General features: G+C 45.0%; 2 long non-coding RNA genes across 2 annotated transcripts in view; one reads left to right on the top strand and one right to left on the bottom strand.

The window, feature by feature from the left end:
* The window catches only part of LOC135492809 (uncharacterized), an 81,260-nt gene that overhangs the window by 20,069 nt on the left and 38,739 nt on the right, over positions 1-22,452 (top strand). The window lies entirely within an intron of this gene.
* Positions 12,865-13,427, bottom strand: LOC135492893 (uncharacterized). Its single transcript, XR_010448157.1, has 2 exons — positions 13,361-13,427; positions 12,865-13,014 (listed from the first exon to the last, which is right to left on the bottom strand). It is a non-coding gene; the product is annotated as an uncharacterized LOC135492893 (long non-coding RNA).

Below are 22,452 nucleotides of genomic sequence, written 5' to 3'. Positions count from 1 at the left end.
ACTTTTGCCTATTCTTCCTATTTCTGATCTTCTGTACATTTCAAGCGCCAATGGTAGCCCATTGCCGTACTTGGGTTATGTTGAAGCGTCCGTAACCTGTCCATTCTCGGATGATGAGCTCTTGGTTCCTATACTTGTGTTTCCCAATACCAAGTATAATCTCAGGGTGCCTGTCTTAGTGGGAACCAATCTTTTATCCCGCTTTCAACCTGTAGGTACTGTGCCAAAGCAATGGAAACTAGCTTTCTCAACTTTGGTGTCACAGGCTGAACCAATTATAGGCCAAGTTCAGACAACAAAGCCGATTGTTATTGGTCCAGATTCGAGGGTAACTGTACATGGTATTTGTCATGGTACTTCAACTGGAAAAATTACATCGGCTGTTGCCGAAGGTATTCCTGGTATTTCATTGCCCGGCGATGTAATAGTTGTTCCAAGTCTGGTCAAAATGCATGGGCAACGGAAGGAGAGGGTTGCAGTTTGTGTATATAACCCTGGGAGGAAATCTGTTACTCTCCCTAGTCGTTCTGTGTTTTGTAGGCTGTCTCAGGGCAATACAGTTTGCCACAAAGAGGATCTGTTGTCTGATTGTACTATGACTCCTGAATCTTCCACCTTATATTCCATGAATCTTATGTCGGATCGTTTGGGTCAAGGTTCAGCTTGCGACTCTGCTCATAGAAGGAAAGTGCTCGAGGAAATTGACTTGTCTCATTTGGGGAGCAGTGACGTCTCCAAGCTTGAAGGTCTGTTTGGTCGTTATGACGACATATTTTCTCTATCCAATCTGGAAATTGGCAAAACTAGTCTAGTCAAACACAGGATTGAGTTAAACGATCCCATTCCCTTCAAACAGCGTCATCGGCGGATTCCTCCCGCCATGTTTGAAGAAGTTAGACAACACTTAGAGGAAATGTTGCAGGCTGGGGTTATCCGTCATTCGAAAAGCCCTTGGGCCTCCAACATGGTTCTGGTTCGGAAAAAGGATGGAAGTTTGCGTTTATGTTGTGACATGCGTCAGCTAAATAAAAGGACTATCCGAGATTCTTATGCCATGCCTCGGATAGATGAAACTCTTGACAGCCTTGCTGGGGCCAAATACTTCTCGTCGTTAGACTTACGGTCAGGATATTGGCAGGTTGAGTTGGAGGAGGAACATAAATGTCGCACAGCTTTTACTGCTGGGAATCTTGGTTTCTGTGAGTGGAATTTAATGCCTTTTGGCCTCACAAATGCTCCCAGTACTTTTCAAAGGTTAATGGAGCGCTGTTTACAGGATTTGCACTTAAAAGAGTGTCTTGTGTATCTAGATGATATCATTATTTTCTCGGCAACGGTGGAGGAACACCTTCAAAGGTTGGAAAATGTGTTTCAGAGGCTGCGAGACTGTGGTTTGAAGTTAAAACCCAGTAAATGTATATTCTTGAAGGAGAAATTAAAGTATCTAGGTCACTTGGTTTCAGCGAAGGGCGTTGAGGCTGATCCTGATAAAGTCAAAATCATTCGATCATGGCCCACCCCTCAGAATGCTGAAGATGTTCGTAAATTTTTAGGGTTTGCAGGCTATTACCGAAAGTTTGTAAGAAACTTTTCGACGTTAGCCCGTCCTTTAAATGAGTTGTTATCGGCTACTACGCCCAAGAAGGGCAGACCAAAAGTTGCCAACACTTCTTCCTGGACATGGGGAGAAAAGCAAGAGTCTGCTTTTGTCTCACTAGTATTAAGGAGTTGTCCAGTCCTCCTGTCTTATGCTTTGCTGATTTTTCGCTTCCATTTGAACTCCACATTAATGCCAGCACTTCAGGTCTCGGAGCTATTTTGTATCAAAATCAGAATAACCAACGTCGGGTTGTTGCTTATGCAAGTCGGAGTTTAAACAAAGCGGAGCGTAATTATCCAGCTCACAAGTTAGAATTTCTCGCATTGAAGTGGGCTGTGACGGAGAAGTTCTTTGATTACTTGTATGGCAACTATTTTCATGTCAAGACTGGCAATAACCCTCTAACCTATGTTCTTACGTCTGCTAAACTAGATGCCACAGGGCATCGTTGGTTGGCTGACCTCTCTGCCTTTCATTTTGACATACCTTATGTGCCAGGTGCTTCTAATGTGGATGCAGATGCCTTGTCACGGTTCCCTTGGTCCACAGTTGGAATTGAGAGTGTTCAGGCCATTTGCCAGGCCGCACGGGGTGGAGATGGTTTGGTTGAATCATTATGTATGTCTGTGTCGAATGATTTGTCATCGGCCGAGGTTTTGCTTGTTGATTCCCCTTGGCCTAAGGTTGATATCAGGGCAGGACAGCAGGCTGATCCTGTTATTTCTCAGCTTTATCATTGGGTCAAATTCCAGCAGCGTCCGAGTAGGGATTTCTTGAAGGACAAGGACAAGGAACTTTTAGAATTATGCTCATATTGGGACAGCTTGATTTTACTGGACGGTTTACTCTGTAAAAGGTTAACGTTCAATGGTCAATGCTTTCAACAGATCTTGGTCCCATCCTGTCTCCGTCCCCAAGTGATTGAAGGGTTCCACAATCACTTAGGCCATCTTGGACGAGATAGGACTCTCGATTTTATTAAACGTCGGTTTTTTTGGCCCGGAATGTCAGTTCAAGTTGACAAGTGGGTTCGGAATTGCCTTCCATGTATTAAGAGGAAGCAACCGCAGCTTCAGGAGCGTGCTCCACTTGTCAGCATTTGCACTACTCAGCCCATGCAGTTGGTGTGCATGGACTTTTTATCTCTGGAACCGTCTCATGGTTATGAAAATATTCTAGTCATCACTGACCATTTTTCTAAATATGCTCAGGCTATACCTACCAAAGGTCAGACCGCGGCTACAACAGCGCGTGTTCTCTTCGACAATTATATCGTCCATTATGGTATCCCTGAGCGTCTTCATAGTGATCAGGGTCAGAATTTTGTTGGGAAGGTCATTTCAGAGCTGTGCAAGCTCATGAATATTTCCAAGTCGCGCACAACACCTTATCACCCTATGGGGAATGGAGTTTGTGAACGTTTTAACCGCACTTTATTAAATATGCTTGGCACACTCCCCACGGATAAGAAGAAGGATTGGAAACGCTTTGTTCCTAGTCTTGTTCATACGTACAACTCTTCTTGTCATGATTCTTCAGGGTTTTCACCTTACTTTCTCCTGTTTGGCAGGGAACCTCGTCTTCCCATTGATGTTCATTTTGGTACTTTGCTCCCGTCTGCTCAGCCACGTTCAAAGGTCGCCTTTGTTGACGATTTACGTTCACGTCTAGCCATTGCATATGACCTTGCTCAGAAGCAATTGGAAGCTTCCAGAATCAAGCAGAAGGAGCATTATGATCTTAGGGTACGTGGTGCTACACTTAATATCGGCGACAAGGTGTTGGTTCGCCGTGTTGGGGACCGTGGCAAACACAAGCTTGCCAACAAGTGGGGAGATGAGTTTTATACTGTGTCCTGTCAGTCAAATGCAGATATTCCGGTGTTTGTGGTAGAGGCCGAGTCCGGTTCCCGCAAATGTCTACACCGAAATATGCTGCTCCCGATTTCGTGCCAGTCCGACCATCCTTTATGTCGGCCTAGCGGTGACTCTCAGTTGGCCCGTCCTATTCCTAGGCCAAGAAGGTCTTTGAAAAAGTTGGAGGGGGCAACTAAGGGAGAATCCGCTAGTTTGAAGGATGTTCCTGACACAGCGACGATTCCGTCAACTTTGGTTTCCGATGGGCCATCTCTGGATTCTGACGCGCTGTCGAACTCAGATTCAGAGAGTGCGAAATCGGAGACTCTTCGTCGGTCAAGTCGACGACGTCGGCCACCGGACTGGCTGCGTCCGGATGGACAGTATGTTTTTTCACAGCATGTTGGTCCTGTTCCGGAATGGCGCCAGAAGGTGTTATTGATCACTGAGCTTCTTGGGGATAGCAGGTTCCAGAGTCATCCCTCTGCTTTGGAGGCTGCTATCCGGATTATGTCTCCAGTGTAATACTATATTGTTGAATGCTACAGTGCTTACTGGCAATACATTTGTGTGATTTTGTATTGTATACAATGGTTGAGCGTATATATATATATATATATATATATAATGTGAGTCGAATTTTGTTTATGACTTCTTCGCCCCAAAGATGAAGAAACTTGGCTACCAAGGCGTATACAAGAAGCGGACACATGAGAAGGTAAATGGCCAAACAGTAATTTGTTTGAGGCCCACGAGCATTTCTGCGGTTAATGCTATGTAAAAGTGTGTTCTCTTTTCCATTAATATATATCACTTATCATAGTCGCCATCATCATTAATCACCTCGTCACTCACTCGTCATTATTGCCATATTATCATATTGTTGCACTACCTGCAATCTTATTCACTGACCTGACTCACGCCAACCTTTATTAAACTAAATTTCGGAACCTTTATTAAACTAAATTTCGGGAGAAATTTCTATAAGTAGGGGGTGTATGTGGGAGAATGGGTTAATGTCTTTAATAGTTGTGCTGCCCATTCCAGATGGCAGCACAAGCTGGTCTTGCATTTTTCAATACACTGGTTTTAATGCTCTTTAATACCTTTAATCATTACATAATATATATACTTATACCTATTTAAGTAAATGTTTGGTGTGGCCCAGTGCCATTCCTTGAGTTTATCACTCTACTATAACATTATTCCTTGCTTATCCTTAATTCTATGTGCTTGCAGGTGCCTGTATGCCTGCTAATTTGGACACTGGCCGGAAATATCGGCCACATGAAGGATATTGACACCGAAGCTTTCCAGGCTGATATCCAAAGCAGTGACCTGGTTCTGAATCCCAGTGGTCATCTTGGAGATCTCATCGGGCAATACGACACCTGTCTTAAGGAGATACTTGAAAATCATGCGCCATTAGTGACACGTTCCTTTGCAGTACGGGTTCACACGCCTTGGTTCAATGCAGATATTCGAGAGGCCAGGCGTATCAGACGTCGTTTTGAAAGGAAGTGGCGTAAAGAACGCACGGAGATCAGTAAACAGTTGTATCGATCACATAGTGTGACTGTGACAAACTTAGTGAACGACGCAAAGCTTGAATATAATCGATCTAGAATCGACGCAGCCAGTGATAAGGACTTATTCAAAATAGTGAATGAGCTCCTTGGGAAGAAAAAAGCATCTCCCCTCCCCACTCACTCTGATGCCAAGCAACTCGCCGAGGACTTCAGCCACTTCTTTTCAGACAAGATTGATACGATTCGTGACAAACTTGATCGAACCAACTCGGATTCAGCACCAGCTGTTCTACCTGAACGTCCTCCTGTGTTGGACGTACTTCGGCCAACCACCGAGGCTGAAGTGGAGAAGCTTGTCTTATCCTTACCACCAAAGGGATGTAGCTTAGATCCAATCCCCACCAGTCTCCTCAAGAAATGTCTGCCTCCACTATTACCAGCGCTAGTCAAGATCATTAACTTGTCAATTGAACTTGGGCAAGTGCCACCTAGCCTAAAGGGTGCGCTTGTCACGCCGCTTTTGAAAAAGTCGAATTTGGACAAGGATGTTCTTTCAAACTACCGCCCGGTGTCCAACCTATCGTACTTGTCAAAACTGATTGAGAGGATCGTGGTTTCACGTCTGAAGGAACATATGTCTACTCATGGGCTCTACGACCCGAACCAATCGGGTTACCGCGAGGGTCACAGTACGGAAACGGTCCTGTTAAAGGTCGTCGACAACATTCTGTCATGCATGGACGAAGGTCATGAAGCGTTTCTAGTTCTCCTCGATATGTCAGCCGCATTTGACACTGTTGATCATGAGATCTTACTCGCCGGGCTTCATGACAGAATAGGTTTGACGTCTCAAGCCTTGAACTGGTTTGCTTCATACCTTCAACAGCGACAGGTATCTGTTTCAGTAAATGGTTGTGTGTCAGATAGTGTCGAGCTGAGGTACGGTGTCCCGCAAGGCTCAGTTTTGGGGCCGATCCTGTTCACTATATACACGCTTCCCCTTGGTGACCTGATCCGTGAGAAGAGGATCACCTTTGAGATGTACGCTGATGATAATCAGCTGATGGACAGCTTTCGCTGTGGTGACAAGGAGGACGGTGCTCAGGTACTCTCTCACGCAGAGGACTGTATCAGTGACATTGGAGATTGGTTAATGGACAATAAACTTGCTCTAAACGCACCTAAGACCGACATGGCAAACTTTGTGTCCTCCAGAAGGACTGGCTCTATTTCGTCCATTGTGGTTGGCGGTCAGGACATTCATGAATCGGATTGTGTGAAGCACTTGGGCGTTTGGCTGGATAAAAATATGACCATGAAGAAACAGGTCTCCTCCATCTGCAGGGCAGCTAGTGCAAGCCTTTACAACATCGGTCGTGTAAGAAAGTACCTCGATCAAGCTAGCGCAGAGCGTTTGGTTTGTGCGTTGGTCAGCTCCCGGTTAGATTGCAATAATGGCATTCTGTATGGTCTCCATGAAAGTACCATTGCTCCACTCCAGCGTATTCAGAACTGGGCTGCCAGGATTGTCCTCCGTCTTAGGAAATCTGCGCACATAACCCCTGCCCTTCGGCAATTGCACTGGCTCCCTGTTAGGTCAAGGATCGAGTACAAGATCTCGCTGACTGCTTATAAGATCTATAGCGGTCTTGCACCACAATATTTCGATGGGTTTTTGAGTGCTGCACCTGGCCGACGAGAGACGCGGTATTCTGGGCTTGATCGGGTCTCCGTCAAAAAAACCCGAACTCGGCTAGGCGACCGGAGTCTCTCGTCTTGTGCACCTGTTCTTTGGAACGCCCTCCCTGGCCACGTCAAGGCATGCCAAAATATCACCAGTTTCAAACTTCAGCTAAAGACGTGGCTTTTTAAGAAGCACTTCTCTGAATTATGTTTTCGGTTTTGAACGGGGTGGCGCCTTGATCAGGCTCTTGGAAAGGCGCCGCCTATAAATGCTTTTCATTCATTCATTCATGTTTGAAAAAATCAAAACTACATACCGATACTGATGCACCCGAGTCCAAAAGCGTGTCCACAGTGGTGTCCCCGATTTTCACCGGAATTGTTCTGCTATCTAGATTTGCGATTGTTGGTGGGCTTTTCTCGTCTCTGAGTCCCGAATCGGATGGAGTTTCTTTCTTGGAACGGTTCCTCTCCTTTCGTTCGTTTTTCCTGGTTTTCACGTCGTCGCGGTGGGGAATGTCAGACTTGTTTCCACGTAAATTGGGAGTGACTGGCTGTCCTGTCAGTCCGACATTCGACGTTACCTTATGTAACGTCCTAGAAGCCTTACATTGTCCTTGTTCTGATACATCTGGGGGCGTTGCTGGTTTCGACAGTTTTTGCCTTTTCTGCCGACCTAAATCCTATTGTGCAAGCTGCTGGCTCTCATTGCCGGCTCTTGGCTCGTTCGGCCTGGAATCACTGGGCCTGTCCAGCTGAGGACACCGTGATCGAACATGTCCCCACTGACCACACTGATGCCATTGGACATTTTTCAGCCTACATTCACGAATGACATGTCCAGCAAAACCACACCCATGACACACGATGCGCCCCCTACTGTCGCGTTGAGAACGTCCTGGGGCATCGCGTCGCACGTAATCTGGCCGCGTGTTGTTCCGTCCTCTGTCTTGATTAGGTCTGTCCTCCAACATTCTGCAGAGGAGGTGTTCGATCTTTTCCATGCCTTCCTGTACCGACTTGGACACCTGGTCGGCTTTGAAATGGGCGAGGCTGTTACCTTTCGCTCCCTCCAATTTTAACATCTTGACGGCGTTCTGGGCTGCTTTTTCGGCCTGTTCGAAGGATTCGGACATCCCCTGCCACACGATTTGCCGGATCTGCTGTGGTAGTCCTTCGATATATGCACCTAACAGAATGTGGTCGGGTAAGTCTAGGACCCGACTCCACCTCCGGATATCATCCGTGTAACTATCAAGTGATTCGCCGGGGAGGGGTTTCCTATTTTGCAACTCTCTTGTCTTAACCCATTTGTGTCCTTTCCCTTCGTATCGTATCGCAAATGCATCTTTGAGGTGTGCCCATGTGTCCTTTTTGTCCTTAGGGAGGCCTTGGTACCATGAGAGGGCTACTGCTCGTAAAAACAGTGGAAAACCAGTTACCCGTTCTTTGTCAGTCCAACTGAGCAGCGTCGTGAAATGCTCGAAGTTTTCTATCCAAGCAGTGGCATCGCCTGTACCGTTAAAATGGTCAGGCTTTAGTGATGTCAGTCCTTTAAGTTTGAAAAGGGTACCGGTATCCTTACTCCCTTTTGTGTGCGTCGTAAGATCACCCGAGAGTTTGCCGCATCGCATTTCAACATCTTCGAGAAGTTTCTTAATTTGGTCGTTGTAGGCACTTCCTGGTTCGAACTTTGTGAGATCATTCGTAATTCCTTCAATTGAATTTGCGACATCGCGAGATTGAGCTTCGGCAGAGTCACGGTATTTGTCAAAAGCAACTCGTTGTAATTTCGAAGCCACTCGAAGTTCTTCCAATTCTCCAATTAACCGCTCAGCTCGCTCTGCTGCTTCGGCCGAAGTAGACATGGTTGGGTTTATTATTGTCGAAACTGCAGCGAAATCTTGTTGTTTAGTGTTCCGAGTTCGTACGCCCAACCCAAACATTCAAAGGAGTCCTGCTCGTGCTTCCGTCCTTCCCCTAACCTCTGAAATCTCCACATGTGTTATCGGGGGGGGGGGGGGGGGGGCTCCATTACTGATCTCCTGGGGGGGTTCAGTCTTGGGGACTAACTCCGGGATCAAACAGGGAAGCACATCCACACGAGAATAAGATGTTTTACGTACACTTTAATTATCCAAGATGGAACTGCCGATGGAACTGCCGCTGCTAAGGGAGAGGCAGTTTTATACCCAGGACCCAACCAACCAGGAGACAGGGAATGAACCGCAATGCGCCACCGCGCCACCGTATCACGAATACGTCACTGCGCCACTGCACCACGAATACGCCACCAATCACGAGGCCAGCAGCGTACTGCAATGCGCCGAGTCAATGCGCAAAATACGCCACCAATCATAAGGCCAGCAGCGTACCGCAATGCGCCGGGCAATGCCGCAGTCAGTTCAAATACTCTCACCTGTGCCTATTTGGGTCCTGCATAGAGCCTACCTGTCCGTTAACAGGAATAATGCAAGGTGAATACATTAAAATACAATACGATTACAGGTTTCAGGAAGAACAGGGATCTTCGGATTTTTCCTCTTTCTTCAACCTCAAGCCTTCATGGATACTTTACAATATTTTAACCCCTTCCTGGCTGTGGGCCTTCATTCAGGGCAAACTTGGGTATATGATTTGTTGTTTTTTCAAACAAAAATGGCTTCCAGCTGGACCGCTGTGACAGGGTAATTGACAAGTGATGGAATAAACGATGCACAAGAACGGGGTGTAATCATAGGCCTGCCTGAAATTCACAAGCCATGCCCAAAACTGCCTTCCAATAACAGCATCAGTGTAATACTACAAGTGGCAGCACACGGTGTCAAGCTGATACATTATCCTCTTGGCAAGGTAAATCACATGCCCAAGTTGTCCCTTTAACTCACAACGATACGTCTCTTTGTAAAGGCTCATTTATCTTTTTGAACTGAATAAGACAATCTACTTGAATTTGGACACGCTATATAGAATTAACCCATTGATATTGAAATATGCTTGGGCTTCACTGCTAATACCTTAGAGACTAATACTGTTCATACAGGGAAGTGGGACGGGCCGCACGGACCAGGTAGTTTACAAACATCCTGACCACACATAAAAAAGTTCTTCTAAACTATGGATTTGATGAATCACAGAAGTGGAACGAAAGCACATGACTAGCAATGGACAAAATGTACACGAAATGCACATGCCATTTTTATCAAATTCAATTTAGGACCTTCACAGAAAAAACTATGCTTTTGAATTAGGATACAAAATAAACGGCAATCTTATATTTCAAATGATTTACACCAATCTTCCAAAATAAAAAGAATGAACGTGTAAGAAGAAGATATTTGGGAGCACAGAATACAAACGGCAGGGCCGCCATGTTCGAAATTTGTTTGGTTCGGGTGCTCGATCTCTATGAGGTAATCGATATGTAACCGGGCAAAAGCGTAACAACAGCTCCCGCATTCTCTGCAGTGTTACAGCACAGATTTTGGCTTAAGGAATTGAACCCGAGGCGGAGGACCTTGGTTGAGTTACCAAGACACTCTCGGGTGGAGCTAAAATACAGTCCAAACCCGAGCCGACAGGCGAGGGTTTGGACGAAATTTTAGCTCCACCCGAGAGTGTCTTGGTAACTCAACCAAGGTCCGAAGCCGAGGGTTCAATTTCTATTCTAAAATACCTCAAACTTAAAAAGATAGGCCACGAAAATAACTTGAATATGTGCGAATTTGGCAAATTCCATCCATCGCCGGCCCGGCCGGAGCGCCGGTAGCGCCATTGTTTACATTATATTACGGCAACGTTACAGAAAATGAGACATGTACATTTTGTACAGCGCGCATAGGAAGTCCGCATCGGCTCGCTCAAGTGATGCTAAAATCCGCGCAAATGGGCTATTTGGAGCGTTTTTCTCGGCAAATATGTGTAGTGCTCATTAAAAAACTTAGGGTGGTTGATGCTTCCTTGACTGATTTGTGTTTGAAGCAGTGTTTTGAGCGCCTCAAACTTCTGAAGTGAGCCGAAATTCCATTGACGTGACGTGTGCATGGTTTCCACATTTTAGTGCAACCCGAGGGAACTTTGGTAGAGCATCTTGGTTGCGTGTCCAAAACACTCCGCTCTCAGAACGAGGCTTATGCATTTTCCATTTAAAAGTTGACTTTACGGTACCAAGGTATTTTAGAATTTCAGTTTGAACAGAGACAATAATACAGGGTTATCCAATCGAATTGTCTGGACAAATGATAAACTGTTAAGTTTGAACAAATGACTAAAACAAAATAATGAACGTTACTAAAAAAGGTTTATTGCTGAATCATTCACCACCACCACCACCGCCGCCGCCGGCCACCACCACCACCACCACCACCACCACCACCACCACCACCACTATCATCATCATCATCATCATCATCATCGTCACCACCACCGACACCACCACCACCACTACAACCACCACCATCATCATCATTATCATCATCATGTAACTGGGCAAAAGCGTGACAACAGCTCCCGCATTCTCTCCAGTGTTACAGCACAGATTTTGACCTTCAGTTTGAATAGGGACAATAATACAGGGTTATCCAATCGCATTGTCTGGCCAAATGATAAACTGTTAACTTTGAACCACCACCACCACCACCACCACCACCATCATCATCATCATCATCATCATCACCACCACCACCACCACCACCACCACAACCACCACCATCATCATCATCATCATCATCATCATCACCACCACCACCACAAAATTTCCATGCTTTCCATAAGGACTTGAGGTGGCTCTCAAAATTGCGGTTAACCGTTAAGTCCGAAAGCTGGAGAAGGGAGGAGGGAGTCATGTCTATTCGCTCGTGGGATTTCGTGACGGGACTAGGTGATGCCGATGGGCCGGGTATTGATCTACGATGAGGGGAAGTTGGTTTTCCATCTCTGGCCAAACTACTGAAAAAAGACAAAAAGAAAACGAAACTTTGTTTTTGGTGATTGACTATTAAATCGCATCAGAAGTGAGGCGCAGACAGAGTTATACGGCTGAGACGTTTTTGGGTATCTCATTTCTGCGTTTTTGGTGGAGCCGTATTCAGACACAAAACAAAACGTTCCTGTGTGTGCTTGCATACGCCTCGCCACCTGGTATGAGGTGATCGCTTCGGCTGTCTCAAGCAAAGTGACGTTGCTTATTCTCCGATGCATTCTTACGGATTAACTACAGGCACCTGGATCGAAACTATTCAAACAAAAATGTCGAAAATGCCACTGACTGAAAAAGCTCACAATGATATTTTACTCAACTTGAGGGCAAATGTATTCCGTCAATTCCTGACAAAAAAATGAGGTACCTTGTTCATCATGTCCATGCTGCCGAATTCTGCGTCGTTGTGTGCATCGATCACACCTTTCTGCCATTTCCTCGTATATATCTACCCATCCAGAAGTATTAAGGTAGCAGGAAGGGTTGGGCGTTTGTGGTTTCTGAGTCTGAGGGGGTTGGTGTCTGTTGACTGTGCTTTAAGAGAGACTAGGCATGGCGCCAGTCTCTCTTAAAGCACAGTCAACAGGCATTTGGTCTCAGTATTTGGGTTTTGATTGCCATGACTGTACCCCTGTAAAAGTCAGAGGAGGAGAAGTTTGGAATGATGAAAGCATTGAAGAAGAAGAAATGTTATTATTGAGGAAAGCAAAATTTATTATGAGACGAGAAGGCAGTGTCCTGACTTGATTATTTTGAAAATGGCAGTCTGAACACATTAAAAGGTGGAACATGGCATTTTATCGACTTTGAAGTGTTCCGCAGTTAAAGGGAGACTATAGGCAGCAGCTAGGTAGGCAAGATAAAGTCATACAAATTTGCCAATAGGGGTCAGTCATATCTCTAGGCATGGCGCCAGTCTCTCTTAAAGCACAGTCAAGAGGCATTTGGTCTTAGTATTTGGGTAAGTACAGAATCAAGGCAGCTCAGAGAGCAATGATTGAACGATGCTGTGGACAAGTCCAAGGATACTGCATCAGTCACGACCAACTTCTCATCAGAAAGCGTCACCACCAGCATATTCAATGTTCAGTTCCAACCTGTACCAGTCCAATGCACGCCTGTCATGGTCAGCAGTGGTCAGCTTAGCGCGATATGGAACATTCTTCCGAAACTCAAGCGAGGGAAGTCTGCTCATTAGCCTATCTCGCGCACTGCTCCTTCTTGTCAAACATCGTAGTGAAATCGTGGTACAGTGGGGCGTCCTCGAGGATTGCAGCTGGTCGGACAGACGTGAGGTGGAATGTGGGCGGCAGCACTTCTTCGTTGATGTGCGATGGCAGATAGCACAGTTGTTGCGTTGCATGACAGCTGAAAGTGAATGTGATATCATAGAACTGAGGCGTTTGCAATGAGACTATAGGTGAAGTAGAAGCAAGGAGTGAAATGGGCCATCTTCCAGTGACTAATATACAGAGTAAGGGCACATACAGTGAGAGGTGAGAGACCCCTATTGACTACTTCTTGTAACTTTATCTTGGATATTATATTAGTATTGAACTTCTAGCCATGGAATATGAAGAAATTGAAGTTGTAGGCATGGAATATGAAAAATTATTCAACGGTGAAAGACATTATTCCATGAGGCTTTGCCGTGATCGCAAAGGACGCGACGCGATTGGTTCACATGCTAATGAGGTATGATAATGATAATTACCTCTATAATGCTACTTGGATAGCGACTGTGTTGTTGATTGCAACAGTGGTCTATGTCAATGTGTGCCTGTAATGTCAATGAAGTATGATGAGGTGATGACGATAGTGCAATTATTAAATATTGGGAAGAGATCATACCACAACATAGGTCTTGTTTTTGACAGATGACTGTGCGACATTCCCATTGGGTCTTGTTAGAGTCAGCGCTGCATGTATTCCTTGTACAAGCTTGAATAGTTGTGACGACTTTGAGGGGTGAGAGACCCCTATCGGCTACTTCGGCTAACTTTATCTTGCCTACCTAGCTGCTAGCAATAGTGCTCCTTTATCAAGACTGAAACCCACTGTGCGGGGCTAAGAAATTACCTTTATAATCCTAGTTGGATAACCACTAGATGATTTGAAGAGTGCTCTGTGGATGTGTGCCTGTAATGTCAATGAAAGTATGATGAGGTGATGACGATAGTGGAATGACGAAATACTGGAAAGAGATCTATTCCTAGAAGAACATATGTCCTGTTTTGACTAGGTGGCGCATTTTAGAATCAGCAGTGAGCACTGTGTGTAACATGGTGGAGGCAGCGGAGATAATAACTGTGTCGAAAGTATTGTTATAGTACGGCGGCCCGGAGGGGACATTGTGAAAAAAATAATAAACTCGCACTGCGACTTTTAAAACTCGCACTGCGACTTTTAAAACTCGCACTGCGACTTTTAAAACACGCACTGCGACTTTTTAAACTCGCACTGCGACTTATTAAACTCGCAGTGTGACTTTTAAAACACGCACTGCGACTTTTTATACTCGCACTGCGACTTTTCAAACTCGCACTGCGACTTTTCAAACTGGCACTGCGACTTTTTAAACTCACACTGCACGTTTCAAAACTCACACTGCGACTTTTTCTAATCCAATCACAGCCGTGCTTACAAGGATACCCGTGTTGTTGAACTCCAACAAGGCATACTAAACCACTTCCTTCGCCTCGGCTTTGAAGCTATAGGAAGCTATGCAGGACCTTGTCCGTGGCTGTTCACATCATTTTTTGATATAAAATTGCACTACGCTGCGACGTGGCCTATTCGCATCTATAGGGCCTCCTTTTCACAATATCCCATGGATGACGTCATACAGTTATATTTCCATCTCGGCTGGAATTATGCTGAAATTCAAGGCCTACTTTGGTATCGATATAACACCAGGATAAGTCTCCGCCACCTAAAACGGATACTCAAAAAGTTGGACCTTGGCAGGCGGAAAGGGTATTCTGATATATTGGAAGTTGCTGAATACGTAGAAGCACAGATCCGGGGCTCTGGTAGACAGCATGGGTACCGATGGATGCATCTGAAGTGCATACAAAACGGACTTCGCACCAATAGAGAAACTGTTCGGTTGTTATTGCTATTGCTGGACCCTATGGGAGTCGCTTCGAGAAGATGTGGTAAACTCGTTCGAAGAAGTTACTTCAGCAAGGGTCCAAACTATATATGGCATTTAGACTCGTACGATAAACTGAAACCCTACGGGTTCTGTATAAATGGGTGTGTGGATGGTTTTTCCAGAAATATTATGTGGTTAAACGTCTATACTACTAACAATGACCCGAGAGTTATCGCTGGATACTTCCTTGAAACTGTTGACAAGGTAGGGGGATGCCCTTGCCGTATTCGTTCAGATCTAGGCACGGAAAACGGACACGTCAAAGCAATGCAGACATTCCTTCAACCAAACGACAACGAACTTCCCTTTGTGACTGGGACCAGCAAGCTAAACCAGCGGATCGAATCATGGTGGGGTGTCCTACGCAAAGAATGTGGTCAATTCTGGATGGACATCTTCCAACAGTTGGCATCTGACGGCTTATACGACGGAGACTTCATTGAAAAAAATATTCTCCAGTTCTGCTTTATGGATGTTATCCAGGTGAGTGAAGCGTTTTTAAGCGACAAGCGTAAAATAGAAACGATCCTATACTGCGGGGACCAAAGTTATATCAGGGAATGGGTGGTTCTTAACACGATTATCTAATGCTCTTGGAGAAGTCAAGTCATGTTTAGTACTCATCAGCTACCTTAACTGCAAATTTAGGATAGGCAGTGGTACATTGGCATTGTTGTAATACTTCAATCTGCTTCAATCTTTTCTACACGGAGCTTGATGAAGTGGTAGATGTGTGGAACAACCACCTTATTCGACCAAGTCGGAACGCACACGTGCCGTCTGGACGTCCTCTTGTTATGTACAGTGTCCCAGAGATGTATGAAGTGGATGATTACTTGCAGGAAGTCGGCCAAAATGAGTTAAACGTGTGCATTCCTGATTGCATCTTTAAGGACCACAATGCGCCTTGCGATAGTGACATCTCTGAAATATGTAGCATTTTGATGGAGGAGAACAACCTTAATATGGACGATACCGACGCATACGAGAGATTAAATCTGTACACATGTTTGCGACGGCTTCTTCGAAATGAATTGCGAATTTAGGGAAGTAGGACCGACACCATTATGTGTTCACAATGCGAACACCATTTTTCCCTTTATTGGACAATGTAATTTGAAAACTGTAACTGCAACTCGAAATCGGCGGCAATTTTCGTCCCTAGTTCGATGAGGAAATCAGTAATGAATAGGGAAGTTTAGTAAGTGTATAGTTACAATGTATACAATACATGTATTCGAATAAGTTCTGCTCAAATATGTTAGACTAAAGGACTCAACACCAATGTTTACACAATATATATTGTATTAAAGAAATTGAGAATTACTCCAGTAATTAATTTACTCAATATTTCCTATATACCATGTATACAGGCGCAGGGAAAATATGGACTGAATCAATCCTGTCCTTGTACATGTTCTATTGGTTTCAATTTTCAAGAACACAAACACGGCCATATTTGCTGAATTACAGCCACAAACAAATGGTGAATGTTGGCATGGGATAGCCCGTCGGATGTCGCCAGGAGATGACATTGGCAAATGAAAAGGGCTATATACCCGTTATCCTTTATTGTTGCCGAGGCGTCCTCTTCTGAGAATACCACAACGGCTACAATAGGAGTACAATGCTTTGAACTGTTTTCCCGACAGCCGTGCACACAAAATATCATCAACGCTTTACGGCCAACAACTTTTGACCCTGTATACATCTTGGGTACACTCTAGTAAACGTATATTCTAAAAAAATCCCTTAACGGCCACCAACTCTGCGACCATATAGTTCCTGGATTACAATCTCTGATTAAGTATAAAAAACGTTTAACGGCCACCAACTCTGCAACCATATAGTTCCTGGATTACAATCTCTTATTAAGTATAAAAAAACGATTAACGGCCACCAACTCTGCGACCATATAGTTCCTGGATTACAATCTCTGATTAAGTATAAAAAACGTTTAACGGCCACCAACTTTGCGACCATCTGGTTCTGGATTATAGTAAAATATCAAAAAAACGCCGAAAGGCCACCAACATACTTTGCGACTCTATAGTTTGTTGGACTTCAGACCACATTGAATTAGACAATGTCCATAACCCAAATCCCACTTTTAAATATGTTGGTAAAATCAGACCTGAAGTCTGGGAAGCTGTCGTAGTCTGTCTGCAATTGCAGAACACAGCCGCAGGTGTGGGCAACTGGGCAACGCGTATACCCCCCATTGCCGCTGATATCGACAATTACAGCGTCTGTAATTAGAAGGTCACATCCTGTGCAGAATCTGAGAAAATTCCCCATGTCCTGTGGGGATAACTCACGAATGAACCGTTTGAGATGATTTCCAACAGCCGCTTGTGCAGGATTCATGTTTTCAGGCAGTTTGATTGTCGCGAGAATGGCCTTTGGCGTAGGCACCAGTTTCTTACAGATTTCCTTGTAGTTGATGTTACATATAAATGCCAGAACGGGCTTCCAGCATTCAATGATGAAGCTGGGCTGCTGTACAAGCTCCTTCAATGCTATTTCTCTTACGATTCGTTCAATGCTGGCGGCACATGGCATTCGGCGACACTCGTGTGCATCGAGTATGTCTATCAACTCCTCCTGGTCCACTGAATCAAAATTATATAGCGCTTTGCGAAGTGTTTCACTCTCGCTGTCACCCACAAAATTCAGAAATACAGACACTACATCTGTTTCACTCTCGTTCCCGGATAGCGCAGCCTCCATGAATGTGGGAGCAATCGATGTTGGGAAGTAGCTGGCACTTCTATAACCCTTTACGAGGATTCTCGCTACTGCTCTCCATTCGTCCTCTTGGAAGTCATGCCTCAGAAAAGGCACTTTATACTTGGTTCCCAGCGTGCACTTGTCATAGAATTCCTTCCAGAACTCCGTTAAGGTGTCTCTTAGGACACCGACACCAACTGCAGACTCTTCTTCCCCATTCAGAAGAATTCTTTTGCATGTAATATCCTGCTCCATGATGCTACCATCTTTAAAGATGGTAATTAAGTCCGTCAAAACCAAGCCCTGGTGCACTTTGATTGTTGTCAGGCCATTAGAAGAGATCACAAGCTCGTTACGATTACGTCGACATAAGCCTGGCACTGGTGCAATCTCTGGTAGATTATCCGCGGCAGTATCTTGAGTAGACTGAGAGCCATCGACCTGACCATCATGGCCGGTTGGCCTGAGATCTGGCAAGGTATCGTCAATGTCCGCAGCAGCAGATCCTTCAACTGGGCCGAAGTGGACTTCCGAATCCTCCGAAATGTCCAGGTTTTGGGCTGGGTCTGCCAGTGGATATGATACCTCACACTCGAATGCTACTGCAGGAACTGTTGGTAGACCTAGATCCGATATCGGCGTGCTTGTGCTGGGCATGCACTCAGCCTGTGCTGCTGAGCCTGCAGCTGCAGATGGCAGTGATCTTTGTTGATGTTCACCTGCCCCGCTAGTTTCCTCCTTCGCATCAGAAAGGACTTGCGAACACAAGTAGAAACGCAAAAGCGTTAACCTCGTTTTCCCATAGTGTTCCTTGACAGTGAGATCAGAATCTACATCGTTATGTTGAAAATCTTTCAAACTGAATCTAAACTTTCCAAGTTCACCCTTGCTCGATACTCCATCAGGAAAAAACAGAGCCTTTGCGACAATCAGCAAGTCCTCAGCTTTGAAGTCCATATCTACATTGAGTGACCGCGTCCCCCCGCCCTGGTTAGTGCGCACTTGTTTGTACTCGAGCGTGCCCTCTGCTTGCTCCGTCACCATAAGCCAACCAAGTTCGATCCGCCTTGTCTGTATCCTGGATGTAGCGGAACACTGATTCTTGTCATCTTCCATGTCGTCATCCAAATTGTTTAGATTCGTCTTCGACCGAATGCGCCGTTTAAGCCTAGCAAGCAATGACGATTTTCTTTTTTTGCTGGTGTGTTTCTCTCTGCTCTGCCGTTGTGAACAAAAGTTCCTCAAGGCCAATCTGTCACCATATCGTGTTACGTACTTGGAGAGTTGGTCCTCACTCATCAGTGGAACGACATGCTCGTCAATCTGCAAAACACAGCGATGCAATCCATAAAACATTTTTGTGTAACTTTGAATTGGGAACAATGAGACTAACATTGATCCATCGTTCATGACTTTGGTTAGACTCTGAACCCAGTCTCTTTTGAACTGCGGCATCTCTCATCGTCATCCCCGAGACTGGGAAATTGTATAGGATTGACTGCAGTATAGCCAAACGACAACCACAACGATGCCTCGGCACTTTGCCAACCAATCAGATGTTATCACAGTTTTCCGCCCCGTCAGTGGACTTGACATAAATTTATGCATCATGCAATAGACAGTATGACACCAGTTGCTGTTGAAAGCGATAGATCAAATGATACTTACGCCATCATCTCTTAGCCGCTCGAAGGTTTCTTTATCTAGTCCTGTACTCGCAAGAAATTCCTTTACATCATCCATCGTGCGACTTTTGCACCTGCAGTTGAAGAAAGTGACAGTTCTGAATGTATGGAATGTGGGCAATTAAATGCTGTGTAACGAAGTTTCGCCGGTTCTTCTTACCAGGCCGGTAGTTAGTTCAAAACTTGGCAATGGCAATCGCAATAGCAATGTACCAAAAGAATCTCAAACAGCTCCTACAATATTTTTCATCATTTTCCGGCTTTTAGGACGTGGCTCTCATGGGGACAAGTGAGTCCTGCTCAACAGTACTGCATAGTATTGTATTGTAGATATGGGGCAGCTTCCTAGATAATGACTCATCAGTATTGTAGGCGGACTCCGTCCAGAAATTATGGAACGTCCCTAATTGTCAAATCAATTGAAACTCAAGGATACTCAATACATACTTTAAGTACAGTACTCAAAGTCTGTCAACATGAATTGTTTATGAACAAAATATATGACGAGACGTGGGGACAGCACACTGGAGCACCCTGTTAGCACAGACATGAGGAGGTTACACATAAATGTTTTAAATTGTTTATTAATTCAAATCATCAAATTCAACAAAATAAATCCCAGGAGTGACGTCATTTCAATTGTGTTAATGATCCAAAGAATAATGATGAATTGTCACCATCAATAAACCCCTGTTTTATAGCATTTGATATACTAAGTAACACATTGTCATTGCCTAATGCCAATCGCTAAATGCCACATGCCAGGTATTGAACTACAAACCCGTCGTTGACAATTACGGGCTTAGTTGATTGGGCATACAATTCACATGAAGCTCAGGCAGGCGCCAAATATGTCGACCAAACACTCGTCAAGTTCGGCAGTTCAGAGGACGGGTAGGACGGGTTGGCCTATAGGCCTACAACCAAGTGGCGGTCGGCAACAGCAGTTGAGCGGGCAACAGGTCTCGTCCCAAATAAATGATGAGGGCATCACATCGGTGAAAGAATCACTTTAACAGCTCAACAGATTCTGTATCACTGTCAGTTGCATTCATTGATACCGAAGCCAGTACAGCTTCCAATGCATGCATTGTATGTACATATATATATAAATACATTATCCAGAAGTATTAAGGTAGCAGGAAGGGTTGGAAGTTTGTGGTTTCTGAGTCTGAGGGGGTTGGTGTCTGTTGACTGTGCTTTAAGAGAGACTAGGCATGGCGCCAGTCTCTCTTAAAGCACAGTCAACAGGCATTTGGTCTCAGTATTTGGGTTTTGATTGCCATGACTGTACCCCTGTAAAAGTCAGAGGAGGAGAAGTTTGGAATGATGAAAGCATTGAAGAAGAAGAAATGTTATTATTGAGGAAAGCAAAATTTATTATGAGACTAGAAGGCAGTGTCCTGACTTGATTATTTTGAAAATGGCAGTCTGAGCACATTAAAAGGTGGAACATGGCATTTTATCGACTTTGAAGTGTTCCGCAGTTAAAGGGAGACTATAGGCAGCAGCTAGGTAGGCAAGATAAAGTCATACAAATTTGCCAATAGGGGTCAGTCATATCTCTAGGCATGGCGCCAGTCTCTCTTAAAGCACAGTCAACAGGCATTTGGTCTTAGTATTTGGGTAAGTACAGAATCAAGGCAGCTCAGAGAGCAATGATTGAACGATGCTGTGGACAAGTCCAAGGATACTGCATCAGTCACGACCAACTTCTCATCAGAAAGCGACACCACCAGCATATTCAATGTTTAGTTCCAACCTGTACCAGTCCAATGCACGCCTGTCATGGTCAGCAGTGGTCAGCTTAGCGCGATATGGAACATTCTTCCGAAACTCAAGCGAGGGAGGTCTGCTCATTAGCCTATCTCGCGCACTGCTCCTTCTTGTCAAACATCGTAGTGAAATCGTGGTACAGTGGGGCGTCCTCGAGGATTGCAGCTGGTCGGACAGACGTGAGGTGGAATGTGGGCGGCAGCACTTCTTCGTTGATGTGCGATGGCAGATAGCACAGTTGTTGCGTTGCATGACAGCTGAAAGTGAATGTGATATCATAGAACTGAGGCGTTTGCAATGAGACTATAGGCGAAGTAGAAGCAAGGAGTGGAATGGGCCATCTTCCAGTGACTAATATACAGAGTAAGGGCACTGGGTGTTGTTAGATTCAGCATTGAATGTATTCCTCGTACAAGCGTGAATAGTGTGGACATACAGTGAGAGGTGAGAGACCCCTATTGACTACTTCTTGTAACTTCATCTTGGATATTATATTAGTATTGAACTTCTAGCCATGGAATATGAAGAAATTGAAGTTGTACTTGTAGGCATGGAATATGAAAAATTATTCAACGGTGAAAGACATTATTCCATGAGGCTTTGCCGTGATCGCAAAGGACGCGACGTGATTGGTTCACATGCTTATGAGGTATGATAATGATAATTACCTCTATAATGCTACTTGGATAGCGACTGTGTCGTTGACTGCAACAGTGGTCAATGTCAATGTGTGCCTGTAATGTCAATGAAGTATGATGAGGTGATGACGATAGTGCAATTATTAAATATTGGCAAGAGATCATACTGCAACATAGGTCTTGTTTTTGACAGATGACTGTGCGACATTCCCATTGGGTCTTGTTAGAGTCAGCGCTGCATGTATTCCTTGTACAAGCTTGAATAGTTGTGACGGACTTTGAGGGGTGAGAGACCCCTATCGGCTACTTCGTCTAACTTTATCTTGCCTACCTAGCTGCTAGCAATAGTGCCCCTTTATCAAGACTGAAACCCACTGTGCGGGGCTAAGAAATTACCTTTAATATGTAAAGTCAAGGACTTAGTGAGCCCCCCTTTAGGTCGGGGGAGCTCCCCCGAACCCCCCGACGAGCATATGTTAAGTGCAAGCTCTAACAACTACAGCTGTTACAATGGGGGGACACCCCCCAAACCCCCCTCCGTCGACATAGGTTTTTACCAGTGCGTTGGGGGGAAGCTCCCCCCAACCCCCCCCCCCCCCCGGTGGACAGTCAACTAGCCCTTCTGTGTCATACTGCTGGAGGGGGGGGGGGGGGTGCGATGAGACCATCCATATAGTTCCTTCCGACACAGTTTTGTTTTGGTAATGTAATACATTGTGATTGTCCTTATTCACGGGAATCGGGCGTTTCCAGTGATATACGACACAAATGGGTTGTCCTCATGCATTCACTTCGGAAACGCATTTTAAAATAGATGTTA

The sequence above is a fragment of the Lineus longissimus genome, chromosome 8 (genome assembly GCF_910592395.1).
Source record: "Lineus longissimus chromosome 8, tnLinLong1.2, whole genome shotgun sequence".
Taxonomy (NCBI): domain Eukaryota; kingdom Metazoa; phylum Nemertea; class Pilidiophora; order Heteronemertea; family Lineidae; genus Lineus; species Lineus longissimus.
Note: the sequence above shows the minus strand (reverse complement) of the source record. Positions and strands in the feature narration are given on the sequence as shown.